The sequence below is a fragment of the Bos javanicus genome, chromosome 12 (assembly GCF_032452875.1).
Source record: "Bos javanicus breed banteng chromosome 12, ARS-OSU_banteng_1.0, whole genome shotgun sequence".
In the NCBI taxonomy this organism is placed as follows: domain Eukaryota; kingdom Metazoa; phylum Chordata; class Mammalia; order Artiodactyla; family Bovidae; genus Bos; species Bos javanicus.
This window is the reverse complement of record NC_083879.1, coordinates 40,556,418-40,574,431: the sequence shown is the minus strand read 5'-3', so window position 1 is coordinate 40,574,431 and position 18,014 is coordinate 40,556,418. Positions and strand designations below refer to the sequence as shown.

General features: G+C 35.1%; 1 protein-coding gene and 1 long non-coding RNA gene across 7 annotated transcripts in view; both read left to right on the top strand.

Annotated features, from left to right (window-relative positions):
• Positions 1-16,870, top strand: part of LOC133258455 (uncharacterized) — a 29,345-nt gene extending 12,475 nt beyond the window's left edge. Inside the window, exon 3 of the long non-coding RNA XR_009740032.1 lies at positions 1,274-16,870. This is a non-coding gene — a long non-coding RNA (uncharacterized LOC133258455). The remainder of the gene's footprint in view (positions 1-1,273) is intronic.
• PCDH9 (protocadherin 9) overlaps positions 1-18,014 on the top strand; it is a 1,146,030-nt gene that overhangs the window by 81,327 nt on the left and 1,046,689 nt on the right. The gene's annotated exons all lie outside the window — the stretch shown is intronic.

Genomic DNA, 18,014 nt, shown 5'->3' with positions numbered 1-18,014 from the left:
ATTCCCCCTTATTAACTACTAATTCCCTCTCACATTAACCCTGCCTGACAGTCTTTAGAAATTAAAGTGTTTATGAGGTCCCAGTCTTCTATGTACTGTCAGTGGTACTTTCTAGAGTCGATGGTTCCCCACCTTAAAAAGTGACCTGCCAAAAGCGACTTACTCCACTTGGAGTTCAGTGGCTTTCTTTGGAGCTGGACCTCAGATAAGCTGCAAGAGCCTTGGGCTATTTGGATAAATTATATTCAGGGCAAGAAGAAAAAGATTTAGCTATTCGAAGGAGGCTGGAGTCAGCAAGTGCTAAGCTAGGTGTTGTGTTGCTGAAGAGCTTTAAGCCTGGAAGTAGCAGCACAGCAGACCTCCTGAATAATTCATCACTGCCCTCTCCTCTTTCAAGGCCATACTTTTATTTATGAACATAGATTATACTGTTATTGATTGCAATCCTCACGGAGGCATTTCATTAACTGGGAGCTTTGTCTGTTTGCATATGCTTTGTTTCCCTGAGTATTTCCTTGTTATTTGAACAGAAATTTACAGCTGAAGTAAAATGACAGAGAATTGACTAACAATTCTGGCTCATTCTGCAATCAGGAAGGATATTTGGAATGGTTTCCTCTAGACACCCAGATTGTTAAATCATTTTATTCCATGAATTGTATTGTGAACTGAAAGTGTCATGAAAAACACCCAAGAAAGTATTCTTTCCAAGAATCTCCCTATTTATCTTATTTACTACTGTTGTTCCATTTAAATTATCTGAAATTTCAAATAAATTTTCCCATGGTACTTGGATTTCAGAAATGCTTAAAATATTAAAGTGGCTAGGAAAATTGCTTGACTGCTCTACAAACTAACTCCTAACTACATTAATTCAAAGGGTATAAGAACCCAATTGTATTCAGTGCTGCATGGATATTCACTTGAAATCTAAATTCCAGCTGAGTAGGACAAATGGTTCTCTTAGGTGCTTTTCTTAAGAGGGTATCCTTGAATAATACTCATGGTTCATGATACTTTAGTAACTGGCTAATTTATAACTGATAAAGCACAGTGGTGTAGAGGATATTACAGCCAGACTGTTGACTTGAAACATAGTATTTAAAACATAAACCCTAACATAAGAACAGCATGAGATGACATAAGATTGAATTTTTAATCACATAGAAATATGAAGGTTTTTTTCCTACCATAGAAAAGAAAACCCATGAAACTTTTGGAGTATTTGTTTTTGTTGCTGTTATGGATGATTTCTTTGTTTGAAATCTACAAGGCTGAAGAGAAATGAGTCACAAAACTCAGAGGAGTCAGGATTTCCCATATGGCGGTGATGCTCATCTGAAGAAGCCCTTCAGAAGGTCTCTGAGCTGAAGTACTTTGAAAAAAGAAGAACCAGGGAGGAAGTTCATATCAGGAACTGATTCATTAACAGAGTTACAAACAAGTCCTTAATGTTTTTGTGTTAAAAACGATTAAAAAAAATAAGTAAGTAAAGGCACCTTTCTTATTAAAATAGCATACTTTTTCATAGTTTAGTTATTTCTTTATTACAATATTGGTTTTCTTTGCACTAAATGCTACATAATTTCAATGTCAGTTTTACCCATTTATTTATTTTTTATGACTGGACTTGTTTCTAAGAGTCGATTACTTGATAGATTCTCTAAGATATATTGCCACTTGTTAGGCAAAAAATTATTCACTACCTACCTACCCTTTCAATCATTTCCCAGTTATCTTAAAGGTTTTAACTGCAAATGTTTCAGTAAATAGGAAATCTAAAACAGCATTTTACTAAATTTTTTTTACTCTCATTTTGCAGGGTCCAGTCTGGTTTCTCTGATAGCCATTATTTCCTCCTTGAATTCCAAAAACTCACTCTATTGCTTTTCCTTTTGTAAGTTTCATTTGATTTCAGATGTCTAGTAAAGGCCTGAGTATGTCCTTAGTGAGCCAGATGCGACACTCTGCACTGGCCTCAAGGGAAATCATGCCATTCCTGTACTGAAACACATCAATGGTAAACATTTGACTTTAGAGTAAATTCTAAACTTCTTCTTGTGATGTAGCATCTTCACTTAGGGTGCCCCACTCTTATCTTTTGCCCAAGATATAGCCAAGAGTCCAGTTCTTGGGCAACCAGGACAGATGACCACTCTACATAGCAGCAGTCTTCTCTTACATCCATTCAAATCACTTCTATCCTTCTGGCAATTTCCACATGTATGATCTTGAAGAAATCATATTATTTTGCTGATCTTCAATTTTTTCATTTTTAGGATAGGGAATGATAATACCATATCTGTTCATGGTCCATTTTGAAAAAGAAATACAGTGTCGCTGGGTCAGTCTTATTGCCCAAGAATAAAGTGAAACCATTCCTCTTTTGGAGTTGGATGCTATTTTGTACTACAGGGAGACTGTTGTTTCTACTTGCTGATAGGAAATAAGCTAAATTAGTGTAATTTCAACATGACTGCTTGTGTATCTTATACGTAAGTCATTTATTCAGTGTTTCATTGATTACACAGGTATGGTAAAACAAAACAAACGAAAAACCATAGAAGACAAGGCCCACTTACAGAATATCATAAAGGATAAAGCTATAACAAAAACTGTTTATTTTGTATCTGTACATCAGGGTCTTTCATGCTTTGGGATAAAAGGCACTGAAGAAAGTCGACACTCCTAATTCCTGCTGTCAGTTTGTGAGCTACATAAACATTCAAGCCAAGGGTATATGGAAATAAGTAGACATTTTTTCTATTAGCTTTTATTCTGTGAAAAAAAATGAAGTAGATTTATTTTCTTTGGATCTAAAATAAGCATTAACACCTATGCCCTTGTAACTTTGCTCACAGGAACATTGAAAGGTCTTGTGATACCAATTATGTCAATTATAAGAAAGTGTATATGTACTATAGAAAGACATGGTAATTATTGTTATTTTGGGAAAAACATGATTCTGACATTCAGTTACCTTTGTAAGAAGTTTAGTTTTAAACTTGGTCCATCTCATTTGGCATCTAAACTCACCACAGATGCTTTATGATTTTATGTTTTTAATTAATGTCAACCCCCAGGTTGCAATGAGAGTTGTCTGATTTCCCTGCCAGAGCCCAGACTGAGAGAATTATGTTGGCAATAAAGAAGTGATGATGCCCATTGAAGTCTCAAATTCAGCTTTCAAACTTTCCCCAAATCTCTGTCTGCTTATGCAAGAGTTTTAAATCTGTCTTCTGCTAAAGGCCCTTCTGAAGACTAGAGAAGTATCTTTAATAAATATAAAGGCTAAAAGTTGACCACTTCCATTTTATTGTCTCAGTTGGCATGTTTTATTTCCTATCCAATTCTTACACAATGAAAGAAATTATTTGGGGCTATAGGCACTTTCCTTTGCATGGCTTTGTGTGTGTTTGAAGATCAGTAGAATTTACCCATAGTGCAGGCCAGAGCTATAATTGTAGAGGTGTATCTCAGAGATTTGAGAAAACAACATTTTTAAAGCTGCTGAGGAAGATAGAAATACTCATTCTTAAATTTGCCCTTGATATAATTTACATCCACCCATTCAAATCATATTGTTTGAGTACTTAGTGTATGTATGCCTATTTCAAAAATAAATAAAATCCAGCTATTAAGAAATTTGTAACTTAATGTAGGATATTTTTTAATTACATAAATCCTGAGAGTGATAAGTGGCCACGTGAGATATATGCAGTTCTGGGGCAAGGATGAGTATCAAGACCAGAGATAAGACAGAGTGAAGATATATTAAGACTCAGAAAGGAATGTGTTTCTTGATTCATTCAACCAGTTAATATTTATTTAGTATATGTCAGGCATTGATGTAGGCACCAAGGATATAGGAGATAACACAGAATGTAAGTAATCTATTTTATAAAGCAAAGAAGGAAACAAAAGAAAAAATAGTATCAGGTAATGTTATAAACTCTGAGGAAATGTGTTACAGAGTGATAGGCAAGGGAGATTTATTATATGGAAGTGTGGAAATGTTAGTTGCTCAGTCATGTCCAACTCTTTATGACCCCATGGACTATATGTAACTTTCCAGGCTCCTCTGCCCATGGAATTCTCAGGCACTGGCGTGGTTTGCCATTTCCTTCTTCAGGGGATCCTTCTGATCCAGGGATTGAATCTGGCTCTCCTGCACTGCAGACAGATTCTTTACTGTCTGAGCCACCAGGGAAGCCCATTATATAGGCTCGTCTCCTTAAAGATATAATATTTGAGCTGAAGCTTGAAGGATGAAATTAACCAGATATGTGAAAATAAGGGAGATGAGTGTTCCAGGCAGAAAGGAGACCTAAAGGCTCTGAAGCAGGCTTAGGTTCGCCAGCTGTGCTAGAATTTGAGTGGGTTTTAAGGTATGGATAGAATTTAGACATCTAAGTAAAATCCAGATAAGATTGTATTGCCTTTTTTTTTTTTTTTAATTCCCACAAATCAGCTTTCTTTTGTTTTATCAGAGTGAGTCCAATGTCTTGCTCCTCTTTGTACAGTTCTTAGTGTTCTGGAGATTTCCTTTAGGGTATCTAGCTTCTGACAATAGTGAGTAATTCCTCAGCAAATATAGAGGGAGAAAGGAGACTGCCTCTGGGACTTAAAGAGATGACTTAAAAATAAAATTGCCTAATGGAGCACATCATACACCTAGCATATGCTCCACTGTTATAAAAATACAAGAATATTTGCTCTCATACATTTGGTAATTCCCATAAAATTATGATCCAGTTTCAACATAAATAGATTTTGTTTTCTATATCTCTTTCCTATTTGGCAATCTCCCCATGCTTATGAAATGCTCTAGCCTCTGATCCAATATCAGGTAATCACTAAACCAAAGCCTTAGATTTTAAAATATTAGAAAAACCTGAAGCATTGATCAATCTCTCAAAAACATGAATGATTTAGAAATGATACTGGAATTACTTGAGCCTGGTGGTCTATTATATTCAGTTCCAGATAGAATTCTAGTCTGCTTCTGAAAAATAACTGATATGAGTTTTAAAAAGCAAGTTAGTGAGAAACTGTGAAATATCTGATAAGCTGAAATGGGATGCCAAAATACAAAATTAAAAGTCAAAAGTACAGAGAGTAAGACCCTTTCGACGAAAAACATCCCTTTTAAGTGAATACAGTGAAAACGGGATACAGAGAAATCATTATAGGATAGAAAACATTTCTTTATATAGCGTGTTACTAAAACAAAATAGTATTTCTTGTATATTCTAAACTAGCAATAGATTATTTGCTTTTTTATGTGTTATATAAAGAGGTCTTTTTTGTCATTTTATGTTTCTGTTAAATTTTTATTCTTTTCTACTTTACATTTCTCTTAATTCAATACACCAATTCTTTTTAAATTGGTTCCATAAACCAAGATATGCCTTGAGCAAGATGCCAAAGTACATGTGTGTATCCATTGTGTGTCTTTTTAATTTTAAGGTCACAACAAGGCCAAATGAGACTGGTATTTCTTTTGTCATTCATACAAAATGATTTCCTGTGGCGATTCAGTTATTTCAGAGTGAACTAAATTTTTCATCAGTGCCTATTATAGTGTAGATATATTTTCTAGCAAAAGGTAAATCACCAGTAACTGCAAATAAAAACATCATAGAAGAGGAAACCGGGTACGCAAAGGAAGTAGATATTTAAGGATTCTCCGCCCACCCACCACCCCCCGCTGCCAACAAACTGACTTAATTGTATGATTTTATCAACACATATTGAAGGTTCTAAGGTATTTCTAAGTATAAAAATGCACAGCTTTGGTAGGTGAAAAACTCACCATTTTACAAATAGAAAATATATTTAATCAAGTGTTTAAGGGTGTTGTGAGAAATGGCATAAAGTAGTTTTAAAATGTTGTGTGGAAGGAACAGCTGATTCTGTTAAAGAAGAAAATTGAAAAAGGGACCTAGGACTGGGGCAGAGGGCCATACATACACGAGGACTAGCAGGGTAAGTGTGGCCATGACAGCAGATATGAGAGCCCACAGAGCAGTTCCAGCAGCCTGTGATCAGCTCTACTTGGGCAAGTATCAGGAATGCGGTGAAAGTAGGATGTTCGCTAATCTCAGCCACTTAAAAAGAAAGAGAAATAATTATGTATGCATTTAGAAAGAAGACATCACTTTATTGCCTTAGTCCTCTAATTAGCATCTCAGGTTTTTCTTCCTAGGAATTTAAAATGTACAACCTTCTCATCCTCCCTTGCTCATTTCTAAATTATAATTTTGAAAGAGGTTCCTCCAAATAAAGTGAGTTTTAATGTACCATTAATGATAATTATTTTTTCACAATGACTAATAGAAGACTTTATTATTATTGTTTCCCTTGGTGTGAAAAAAGGTGTTGTTCTTGTTTAAAGAATATGAAGCTAATAGAAGACTTTATTATTATTGTTTCCCTTGGTGTGAAAAAAGGTGTTGTTCTTGTTTAAAGAATATGAAGACAACATGCCTTTGAACAGAGCTGATATTCCTTCCTTTCCAAAAGGGTGTCAAGCATTGGGAGGCAGCAGACATTTTCTGGAGATGATTAGGTCTGTCATGTCTAAGGGGACTTAATTTAATAAGAGACAGAAATATTCTGCTATCTACTCAGAGAGATGCTGATTTCAACTGATTTGCTGCTGTTGGAAAATTGAAGAAACTGTTAGAGATTCAGTTTAGAAAACATATATTGTTCATAATTTTTTCTTTATCAGTAAGATAAAATTAGAAGTCTAGCAATGTTATGCTTTTTACTCTGAAAAGTACAGAGAGGCCTTAGGCAGAAGTGGATTTCTGGAAATGGTAGATTTCATAAATTTGAACTAAATTGTATCAGGCATGGAGTGCTGCCAAACTCTAATTCATTAGTTCACTGCTTGGCAGAGTTCCTTTTCCTATCAACAATAAAACATACTGGTTTCTTCTGGGGATATGGAATGTTCTCACTTCCAAAGGCAGCTTGTTCTTTTATTTAATGTAAAACATATACTTCTTAAAACAAGTATAGCACAAAAATGTCTTTAATTATAAGATGAAATTTGGGAGAATTTGTTTAATGTTACAGTTTCATATAATTTGGGATGTGTGTTTTTAGGAAATTAAAAGGTTATCTCTAAGAATCTTTTCATTCTCTCACATCACCTTGCAACAAAAGAATTTTCTTTTTAGGCACAATGAGGATACAGGAACTCTGAGTGCATCCAGGTCATTGTGCCTTGAAAATGGTTCCAGAATTGAGTGGAGATGTTGCCTGCAGCTCTACTCTGCTTGTTACCTCCTGAGGCTTTTACGAGACCTTAAAAGCCTAAAATACCAGAACTTAATGATATTTTTCTCCTTCTGATTATTATCTGCCTTAGTTTTGATCGATTGATTAAAAATAATGAAATTTTTTCTTCCTCTAAGTTTTGAGCAAAATGCTTTCCCAGCTTCTGGAAAAGAAATATTCCCCATTGTTAGTTGCTGTATGAAATGAGGTCCTCAGATCAGATGGGGTCTCTAGTTCTAACCTACAAGTATAGGATTTTAGAATCCAGTGCTTCCCCTTAGATTTCCTACCCAGGTTGGAATCAAGCCAATCATCAAAGCAGTTGCAGCTGTTGATTTACCAGAAGAACCTGACTGTTGTCCCTGGGCATTGCTCAGACACAAACACCCACACCCAGCAACCCATAAAGATAAATGGCAAGTGGGGGTAAGAAACAAGGTTTTATTCCTTCACTGGATTAAATATTAACATCCCTAAAGAAGAAGTCCATTCTAAAGGAGATCAGTCCTAGGTGTTCTTTGGAAGGACTGATGCTAAAGCTGAAACTCCAATATTTTGGCCACCTCATGCAAAGAGTTGACTCATTGGAAAAGACTCTGATGCTGGGAGGGATTGGGGGCAGGAGGAGAAGGGGACGACAGAGGACGAGGTGGCTGGATGGCATCACGGACTTGATGGACGTGAGTTTGAGTGAACTCCGGGAGGTGGTGATGGACAGGGAGGCCTGGCGTGCTGCAATTCACGTGCTCTTTGGGGTCGCAAAGAGTCAGACATGACTGAGAGACTGAGCTGAACTGAACTGAAAGAAGAAAATGCTATAATATATATATATGTGTGTGTGTGTCTGTGTGTATGTAAGATTATAAGCATATGTATAATCTTCCCCAGTGGCTCAGTGGTAAAGAATCTGCCTGCAACACCAGAGACACAGGATACGCAGGTTTGTTCCTTGGGTCATGAAGATCTCCTGGAGAAGGAAATGACAACCCACTCCAGTATTCTTGCCTGGAAATCCCATGGAAAGAGAAGCCAGGCAGGCTATAGTCCAAAGGGTCACAAAGAGTCAGGCACAACTGAGCAGAAGCGTGGACAAGGATATATATATATATATATATATATATATATATATATATATATATATGAAAGTGCTTTATGTGTGTATATATGTGTGTGTGTGTGTATGTTACCTGCTATGTATTGTGTTAAGTTGTGATTGTGATTGGGAAACATAAAAATGGAAAAAAAAAAAAATCCACCTTACTTACCAGAAGTCTGTCTCTAGTAGCAGAAAAAGCATAACAACAAATGGCCCTATTTCAAGATAATACAGAGATAAAGCCCATAAATGTGATAAAGACAAGGGACTCTAGATGGGGAACACTTCCTTTCTAGAAGATTGGAAAGCTTTTTGGTCTTGAAATTCATGGAAGAAATAGTTTTTAATAGAATGCACAAAGAGATCCTCAAAAAAGCGATAACCCTTTCAGTGGACTTTGAAAATGATGGAGAAGTTTCTGGATTAAATAGGTAAGGGCAGAGGACAAGACAGTGTAAAGCAAAAGTCATACATGATGAAAGTTGAATTCAGTTTTCCCGTAAATTCATTTCTGTTTATTCAGTGAACAGTGGGGAGCAATTGAAGGCCTTGAGAAGGGGAGAGTGACAGTGAAAATTGGTGAGATAAGAAGATTAATCTGATTGTAGTAAGTAAGTTGGATTAAAAGGGATTAGTTTCTAACTCTGCTTGCAAATAGTTGTGCAGTAGAAAGATACAGTCTTCCTGGAGTTCTATTAGGTGAGTGAACAGCACTGAATACTATGATTACAGAGAGCAATACAGTACAGTCACACTTCATTTCATTGCACTTTATTTACTATGCTTGGCAGGTACTGAATTTTTTACAAGTTGAATGTTTGTGGTAACCTTGCATAGAACAAGTCTATAGGTTCCATTTTTCCAACAGCATTTATTCATCTGATGTCTCTGTGTTACATTTTGATAGTTTTCATATTTCAAACTTTTTCATTATTGTTATATTTATTATGCTGATCTATGATTAGTGATCTTTGATGTTACCATTGTAACTGCTTTTGGGTGCCAAGAACCATGTCTATTTAAGACAGCAAACTTAATCAATAAATACATGTGTTCTGACTGTTCCATTGACCAGCTGTTTCCCAGAAGTCTCTCTAGTCTCCCACCCTCTCCTCGGGCCTGCCTATTTCCTGAAACACAGCAATGTTGAAATGAGGTCAATTAATAATTCTACAGTGTCCTCTAAGTGTTCAAATGAAAGGAAGAGTCATACATCTCTATTTTAAATCAAAAGCTAGAAATGAATTAAGCTTCTTGAGGACAGTGTGTATAGAGCCAAGGTAGGCTGAAAACTTGGCCTCTTATGCCAGTTAGCCATGCTCTGAATGCAAAGGAAAAAGTCCTGAAGGGAATTAAAAGTTCTACTTCAGTAAACTGTGCAAGGTAAGAAAGTGAAACAGCTTCATTACTGATATGAAGAAAATTTTAGTGGTCCAGTTAGAAGAGCCGCATCATTCCCTTAAGTCAAAACCTAATCCAGAGCAAGGTCCTAACTCTCTTCAATTGTATGATGGCTAAGAGAGATGAAACTGCAGAAGCAAAGTTTGAAGCTAGTAGAGGTTGGTTCATGAGGTTTAAAGAAAGAAGTCCTCTGTATAACTTAAAATTGCAAAATGAAGCAGCAAAGCCTGATGTAAAAGGTGCAGCAAGTTATGCAGGAGACCTAGCTAAGACAATTCATGGAGTGCCTACACTAAATAATAGACTTTCAATGCATTGTTGAGATGACAACAGAGGGTTTGGAATATTACATAAACCTAGTTAATAAAGCAAAAACATGGTTTGAGAGAATATGCTCCAATTCTGAAAGAAACTCTACTGTAGGTAAAATGCCATCAAACAGCATTGCATGCTATAGAGAAATCATTTGGGAATGGAGGAGTCAAACGATGTGCTAAACTTCATTGTTTTCTTCCTTTCTAAGAAACTGCCAGCCACACCAGCTTTCAGCAGCCATCATGCTTATCAGCCGGTAGCCATCAATATCCAGGCAAATTACTATGATTCTCTGAAGGTTCAGATGATTATTGGCATTTTTAGCAATAAAATATTTTTAAATTGAAATATATACACTTTTTAGACATAGTGCTATTACATACTTAATAGACTCCAGTATAGTGTAAACCTTTCTTTTGGGGGGCTCCAAAATCACTGCAGATGGTGACTATAGCCATGAAACTCAAAGATACTTGCTCCTTGGAAGAAAAGTTATGACCAACCTAAACAGCATATTAAAAAGCAGAGGCATTACTTTACCAAAAAAGGTCCATCTAGTCAAATCTATGGTTTTTCCAGTAGTCATTTATGGATGTGAGAGTTGGATAATAAAGAAAGCTGAGCACCAAAGAATTGGTGTTTTGAATTGTGGTGTTGGAAAAGACTCTTGAGAGCCCCTTGGACTGCAAGGAGATCCAACCAGTCAATCCTAAAGGAAATCAGTCCTGAGTATTCACTGGGAGGACTGATGCTGAAGCTGAAGCTTCAATACTTTGGCTACTTGATGCGAAGAACTGACTCATTGGAAAAGATGCTGATGCTGGGAAAGACTGAAGCAGGAGGAGAAGGGGATGACAAAGGATGAGATGGTTGGATGACATCACTGACGCGATGGACATGAGTTTGAGTAGGATCCAGGAGTTGGTGATGGACAGGGAAGCCTGGAGTGCAGCAGTCCATGGAGTCGAAAAGAGTTGGACACGACTGAGCTACTGAAATGAACTGATAGTGTAAACATAACTTTTATATGCACTGGGAAAACAAAATAAATTAATATGACTTGTTTTATTGCAATATTTCCTTTATTGTGACAGTCTGGAACTGAATCTGGGACATCTCTGATGCATGCCCTGTGCTCAGTTGTGTTCAACTCTTTTCTACCTCATGGACTTTAGCCCACCCAGGTTCTTCTGTCCATGGATTTCCCAGGCTAGAATACAGGAGCAGGTTGCCATTTCTTTCTCCAGGGGATCTTCCCAACCTAGGGATTGAACCCGCATCTCCTGCATCTCCCGCATTGGCAGGTGGATTCATTTTATCAATGAGCCGCCTGGGAAACCCACTGTCTGTCCTAGTTACTCTTTTCTAGTGTGTGACTGTTGTTGCTGTAAATAAAAAACATAGAGCATGTTGTAGTATAGTACATATTTATTGAAAAACACCCACATATTAGTAGATCCTTAAACTTCAAACAGATGTTTACCAAGGGTCAACTGTAATTATAAATGGTTCTGTATTTATTTACAGACTACTGTTCTCATTCCTCAATATAATGACAAGCACTTATTTTTGCTGTATTATGTTTAAGAATAGCATGACTTAAATAATACTTACTGATTTAGCAAACCAAGGGGATGGTTAGGGCCGCAGCATGGGGCCATTAAAAGAATATGAAGCCAACGATTGTATTTCTGATTAATATTTGTACAAAGTATCTTAGTTCTGCATCCTTCATTCTTGCCAATGCAATCATAACAGGCTTAATAAATGTAATAATTTTTATATGTTATAATTTTATTACTGATTTTTAATACAAAGCAATGCCTTGGATTTTTTTATTAAAACTGAAATTATTGTTACCATAAATGTGGACTGAAAATATTCTAGCCTATTACCCTTATAAGACTCTGATTTGAATTTTTTAATTCAAAAGTGAATATTAGATACCTCTGCCACTAAGAAGCTCTGTAACCTTGTATCTTAGTTTCTTCATCTGTAAAATGGGGATAAAAATACTATTCAGGGTGTTTGGAAAGACTAAATATGCCACTTTGTGTGAAAGGGCTCAACTAAAAACAAAATTTTAAAAATGCAAACACTACACAAGTGTATTTTTATTTCAATGCCATTCCCTAATTTTCATGTGAATAACCTTAGATTTTTATAGGAAATCAGCTTTTAAAATAATTTTATTCATGGAAGTAAAATTGCAATTTCTTTGCAATTTTTTAGGGTAACAGGTAATCATAAAGCAATCAAATAAAAATTCTTGGCCATTAGTATTTATAGTTTGATTTTCCTATTAATGTTCCTTCATTTGGTATAAAAGTAAATGCTTTATTCAGTTTTGTTTCTTTCCTTTCTTATAAAAATTATGATGATGATAATCATAATAACAACATCTAAGTCCTAACAGCATATTGGGCTTTACATTTAAAATAAGATACCTTATTACATCTGTAATATTATTGTAACATCTAAATGTATATACATTGCATATATGTAGCATCATTACATCTGTAAAGTGGGCACTATTATTGTATGCATTTCATAAATAAAGTGAGATTTAGAAGTATTAAAAATAATGTGTCTTGTATTACAAGACTAGGGAGTGAAATAGAATTCCCACTCAAATGGTCAGCAACAGGAATTTATATCCTTGCTAGTTTGTGTTTACTGTCTTCACACTGATAGGTAGGTTTCCAAGGATCACAAACTCTAGGAGGTCAGATCTCTCTCTGTCTTAGGACTTTTTCCACATAACTATACACCTTAATATTTCTTCAAAAGACCTGATCATGTTATTAGCTCAGAGTTAGTCTATAAATGTATTAATAGTTGAAATCTCTTTGGTGTCACAGAATAGATTAGGGCAAGGACTTGGGTATTCAAGTTTGAGCATAAACCAGAGGGTGAAAACCTCCTTAAATTTTGCCTTATTCTAGTTGTAGCACATAATATATGCTCAATAAAAGTGTGAGTTTTTTTTTTTTTTCTTTTGGACAATTCCATTCTCAATTAGAACTGACAAGGTCATGCAATAGTTCTACATCATAGAAATAAAAAAATTAATATAATACATTTTTTAAAGATCAAAAGAGCTTGGTTATTTATTGTATTCATCGTTGGACAGTTTTCAGTGGCTGTATTATTGCAATTTAATTTGTAGAGGCAAACTTTTAAGAACATGAAAGCTTCAGGCCTTGATCAGTTTTTCTCAGGCTTTTAATGGTAAATAAAACTGTCTTTATGACAAGTATAAAGAAAATAGAGAAGGACTTCAAAGGACATGGATGCAAAATATGACTGAAGCAAGAAATGCCAAGTTTTAAATGCAAATGAATATGTAGATTGATTCAGAAAAGTGGTAATTTTAAAGAGAATGTTGGCTTCTTTTGCCTTAATCTTTTCATTTAGAATTAAAACTCACACAGGCATTCTAACCAAATGCTGGTAATTGCATATAACAAGAAATAACATAATTGCTTTTTTCTTTTCTCTCTCTCTCTTTTTTTTCTTTTCTGTGTCTCATTGCACATGTGCATGCTGCTATTACCTAGGAGAGGAACCAGCATATATCAGCTGTAAAAATCCAATGAATATAAGAAATTCCTATAATTGGTCCTTAACTGTCTAGGGAGAGTTGTTTCACACAAAGAAATGGTCTTGAACAAATCTTATTTGGTAGTATGTTTCCTTCAAATCACAAAGGGGAGGAAAAATACAAATTCCAATTAATGTAATTGTGTAGGAAAAAAAAAAGACATGGAAGGTAACTTTTAACATCCTAGATATGCTTATAAATTCTCAAAGCCACTGAGACTTAGTGACTTCTGAAGACTTACAGTATGTTAAAAAGGTAGACCTGCATTTAAATGCTGATCTCAACGTTTCACTGGGGACCACTAAAAAGCCTTTCAGAAGAAAAGACCAGGATCAGCAAAACATGAAATCATTATAGCAGCAGACTTTCTAGGTCTGTTTTATATTACACTTTTGAAAAGGACATTTGTTTAAGGATATGATAGTTATATCCTGCATGTAATCCATACTCAACTGGGGGCGAGCAGGGAAAGGGTGTGCAGGGGTTGGCAGGGAACGATGAAGCGCTTTGACTGAGGTCACAGACCAAAACACAGAAGAACTGGCCCAGACTCCAGCTATTTCTTAACAATTCATCTGTGAAGGCATTCTAATTCCTAATGAGGGGGAAAAAAATGAACAGTGGACAGTTTCTGTAAATGTGCCCCTGAAATATGAGAACACGATTTCGACTATTGAAAAGGTTGCCATGGTGCAATAGACCCCAAATGTCCTTGCCTTCTTTCAAAAGCACTTGATCACAGTTATTCCTTTTAGTTAAAAAACACTGGTGTGGCTCTCTCTTCAAGCTTATTGACACAGATGTGAACATTAGCCAACGAATGAGGTCCCTTTAAAGTAAAGCAAGCATCCTATACCCGCCACCCTCACCCCTATGAACAGCAGAGACTGTGTAGTTGGATGTGACCAAAAAGCGTGTCACTGCTATCCTAGTGGATCTACATCATGCTTTTATATTTGTGATGTGGACTTTTTCTCACTCTCCTCTTACCAAACCCCCACCTCAAATTTATATATATATATATATATATATATATATATATATATATATATATATACACCATCAGTAGATTTGAATAATTGCAAAGACAAAACCATTTTATTTATCCAAAAATTCAATTTCTAATTCAAAAAATGAAGGTCTAATAGAAAGTTTAAGCATCCTATTTTCAGCTGTTAAAAATAAGAAATTGAATAAAAAAGACTATTAAGTCTAAAAACAATGATATAAGAAGCCATTTCAGATGAACTGTAATACTAGCAGATCAGACAAAACGCTGTAGGTGAGATGAGGGGAGCAGAGAAATGGTCCATTAAAGCCTCTTTCCTACATTGTTTATCTACTTTGTATGTATAAAAATGTTCCCTCTTGCCTCTGGGCACCTATATAGCAAAGTTCAGAACCATGAAAGAATAACTAAGAAAACCAAAATCACAGTTGTTCCTGGCCAAACTGCAATCTCACTTCCTATCAGAAAAGATAGAAGAGGAATTTAAAAAAAAAAAAAAAAGCTTCAGTATTTACTTTATGAAAATATTTAGAAAAAAGTCTGTCCTAAGTGGAAGTTTGTTTTGACTGAAATAGGCTTTTCTGGCCAAGTACTTTTAATAAGAGAAAAAGAACTTGCCAGTTATCCACTGCATTGAAAGCATTTCAAAATTGGAACCCTTTCATAACTCCTTAGTGTAACCACTGCCGCTTCTAAATGTGAACTGTCTCAAAGATTCCTGGAAGGATCTATTTTGGATAGGGTCATTTTCTGGTTTCCGATGTTCCATGCCTATTTCTGAACACTTTACACAATTTAGTCAGCAGATGATTTTTCAGGGGTTCCATTGACATAAATAATGGCAGAAAGCCTGAATCAAAATACCCATCAGAGAAAACCAAGGACACTTTGTTTGTTTTGGCCTCAAAATGACAGTAAGAAGTTTCATTTGGACGAAAGAACATATGGCACATGTAGTATTCTCTATTGTATAAATCATCATATATCCACAAATTAATTTATATAGATCTTATTTATGATTAATTTTGTAACTTCTTTATACAGTGTGTTATCATGAGCATGTAGCTTCATTACATAGAATCTTAGGAAAGTCTTCTTTAAATATCCAGATTTCTGCTGTTATTCAATATCAAACATAACAGACAGACTGTTTAGCATGAATTTCCTGGAAACATTTGAAGACACTCCAATGTCATTTTATGTTGACTGAGATGGAACGTGGACTATTTCCTCAATTACCTGCCTAAAACATTCAGCAAAAAGAGAACTATTAAATCTGAAGATTAAAGGCAAGCCAGCTTTATAGCAGACAAAATTAATTCTTAAACTTATTGCCTTGCAAGTTAAGAGCAAAAGAGTTTCTGATTATAGATTAAGACCATATAATGTCATTCTTCAAAAGCACATGTTAATATAAAATCCTTATAAAATATGATTTTGGTGTCATTTTATTGACAGATATATCATCTCTTCTGAAGTTTGAGGAATGTCATTGAAGTGACTTTCTAAATACCTTAGAAAGACTTTTCATTCATTATACTAGTATATTTTATATTCTATAAAAATAGTGCTGTAACCATCAAGTAGTAATTTGACTTTGAACTGATCTAGTTTATATTAATGCTTCTCTTAGTCTCTATCCATAAAAGACTCCTGTTACTCATTTCTGGATTTGAAAAGTTATGGGATGCATATTTCAGTGTTTGAGATTTCAGAAGGTATTCTTTGTGTAGGCTACTATTTTATACTATAAAGCCTATAGCATAAACTGTAATGTGAATGATAATAAGTTAATAGGATAAGATATTCTTTTCTATTAGGCATGAACAGTCTTGTTATTGAGTAATCATATTTTATCTTAATTAAGACTTGAGTTTCTGTGGTACTAAATGTGCCTTAAATCTCTCAACATTCCTATCATGTATGAAAAAGAAAGAACAAAAAAAAATGTGATGAGGTGAAAATAATCAATTCAGAATACTTGGAAGAAACCTAAGAATCTTAATAGAGATGCACTCCATTTATAAGTGTCTTATTCAGATCAAATAGTGAGTTCTTGAATAATTCTGTTTCTTTGGTGTTTGTTACTAATATCTAGACAGTCATTCAAAGAGAGCATCGGACAGCCATCATGGAGTGCATGCTGGGGTGGATATTTTTTTACTATTATCATTGAATTGTATAATTGTATGAAATAGATTTTCCCTTTTAAACCAGTTAGGGAGACTAATGAATATTTGATTTAACAGAACTTTCATTTTCCTGTTATTTTAAAAGAAGACAGGGAATCCAAAACTCTATGAATACCCTCATCTCTTAATTCAATCTATAGATACTTGTGGAATAGAACAATTCATGAAGTTGAATGTGTAGAGAAAACATTTTTTTTTAGGAATTAAGGGGGTCAAAGTGACAGATGGGATTTAAATAACTGATAAACATGAGAGCGTTTTAGTTGGAAAGTATGCAAATACTGAGACAGCATTTCCCATTTCATCCTATTTTTGTATCGGGGAAGTGAGGACCATTTGCACGTCCTCCTAGTGCATACCACACCCACCTTCCATCAACAACGTTAAAATGTAAGTGGAGTGAATCCTAAGGAGCACTGGGTTTGCTGTACCAAGTACTCTCTGGACACACTATTAGCATTCTTTTACAGTGAATGATAAGTCTTTCATACAGGGATTTAGGAACCTTGACACTTTTACTCTCTCAATGTCAGTTTGCTATATAGCAAGTGTCTAATGTTTTACGCATTTAATTCGCGTACTTGTTCCCAGAACTATAGAGATTTCCTAGAATGAATATTTTATAATGTATGAATGTTTTGCTAATTAACTGAGGTAGTTCAAGATTAATTGACACTAGTTCTTTATTTGGACCGTATTTTCTTTAGTTTAGTAATAATAACACCAATAATAGGATATTATATACAGCCAGGCTCTTCTGCTCTCAGGAACACTAATAATTAGGATGGAAAACAAGATCATTGTTCCTAAGAGACAGTTACTTAAAATTTTTACAATTTTTGTAAATTGTACACCTTCTTTGTCCTTCATTTTAAAAACATTTTCATCCCGAGTTTGTTCCCTAGCAAATAAGACTTCTGTCATTAGAACAAATTAAAAGTCTCTTAGAAATTGTGTGGGAAAATTGGAATTGGGATTATTACTCTAAAGAGTTCTATCTGAGTTTTCTCTTTACACATTTTTATGTTAGAAAGCTCCTAAAATGCACCCTTTGCCTTTCTTAGAGACTAAAGGAGTTCCTCTGTGATCATTACTATTGCGCTTCAT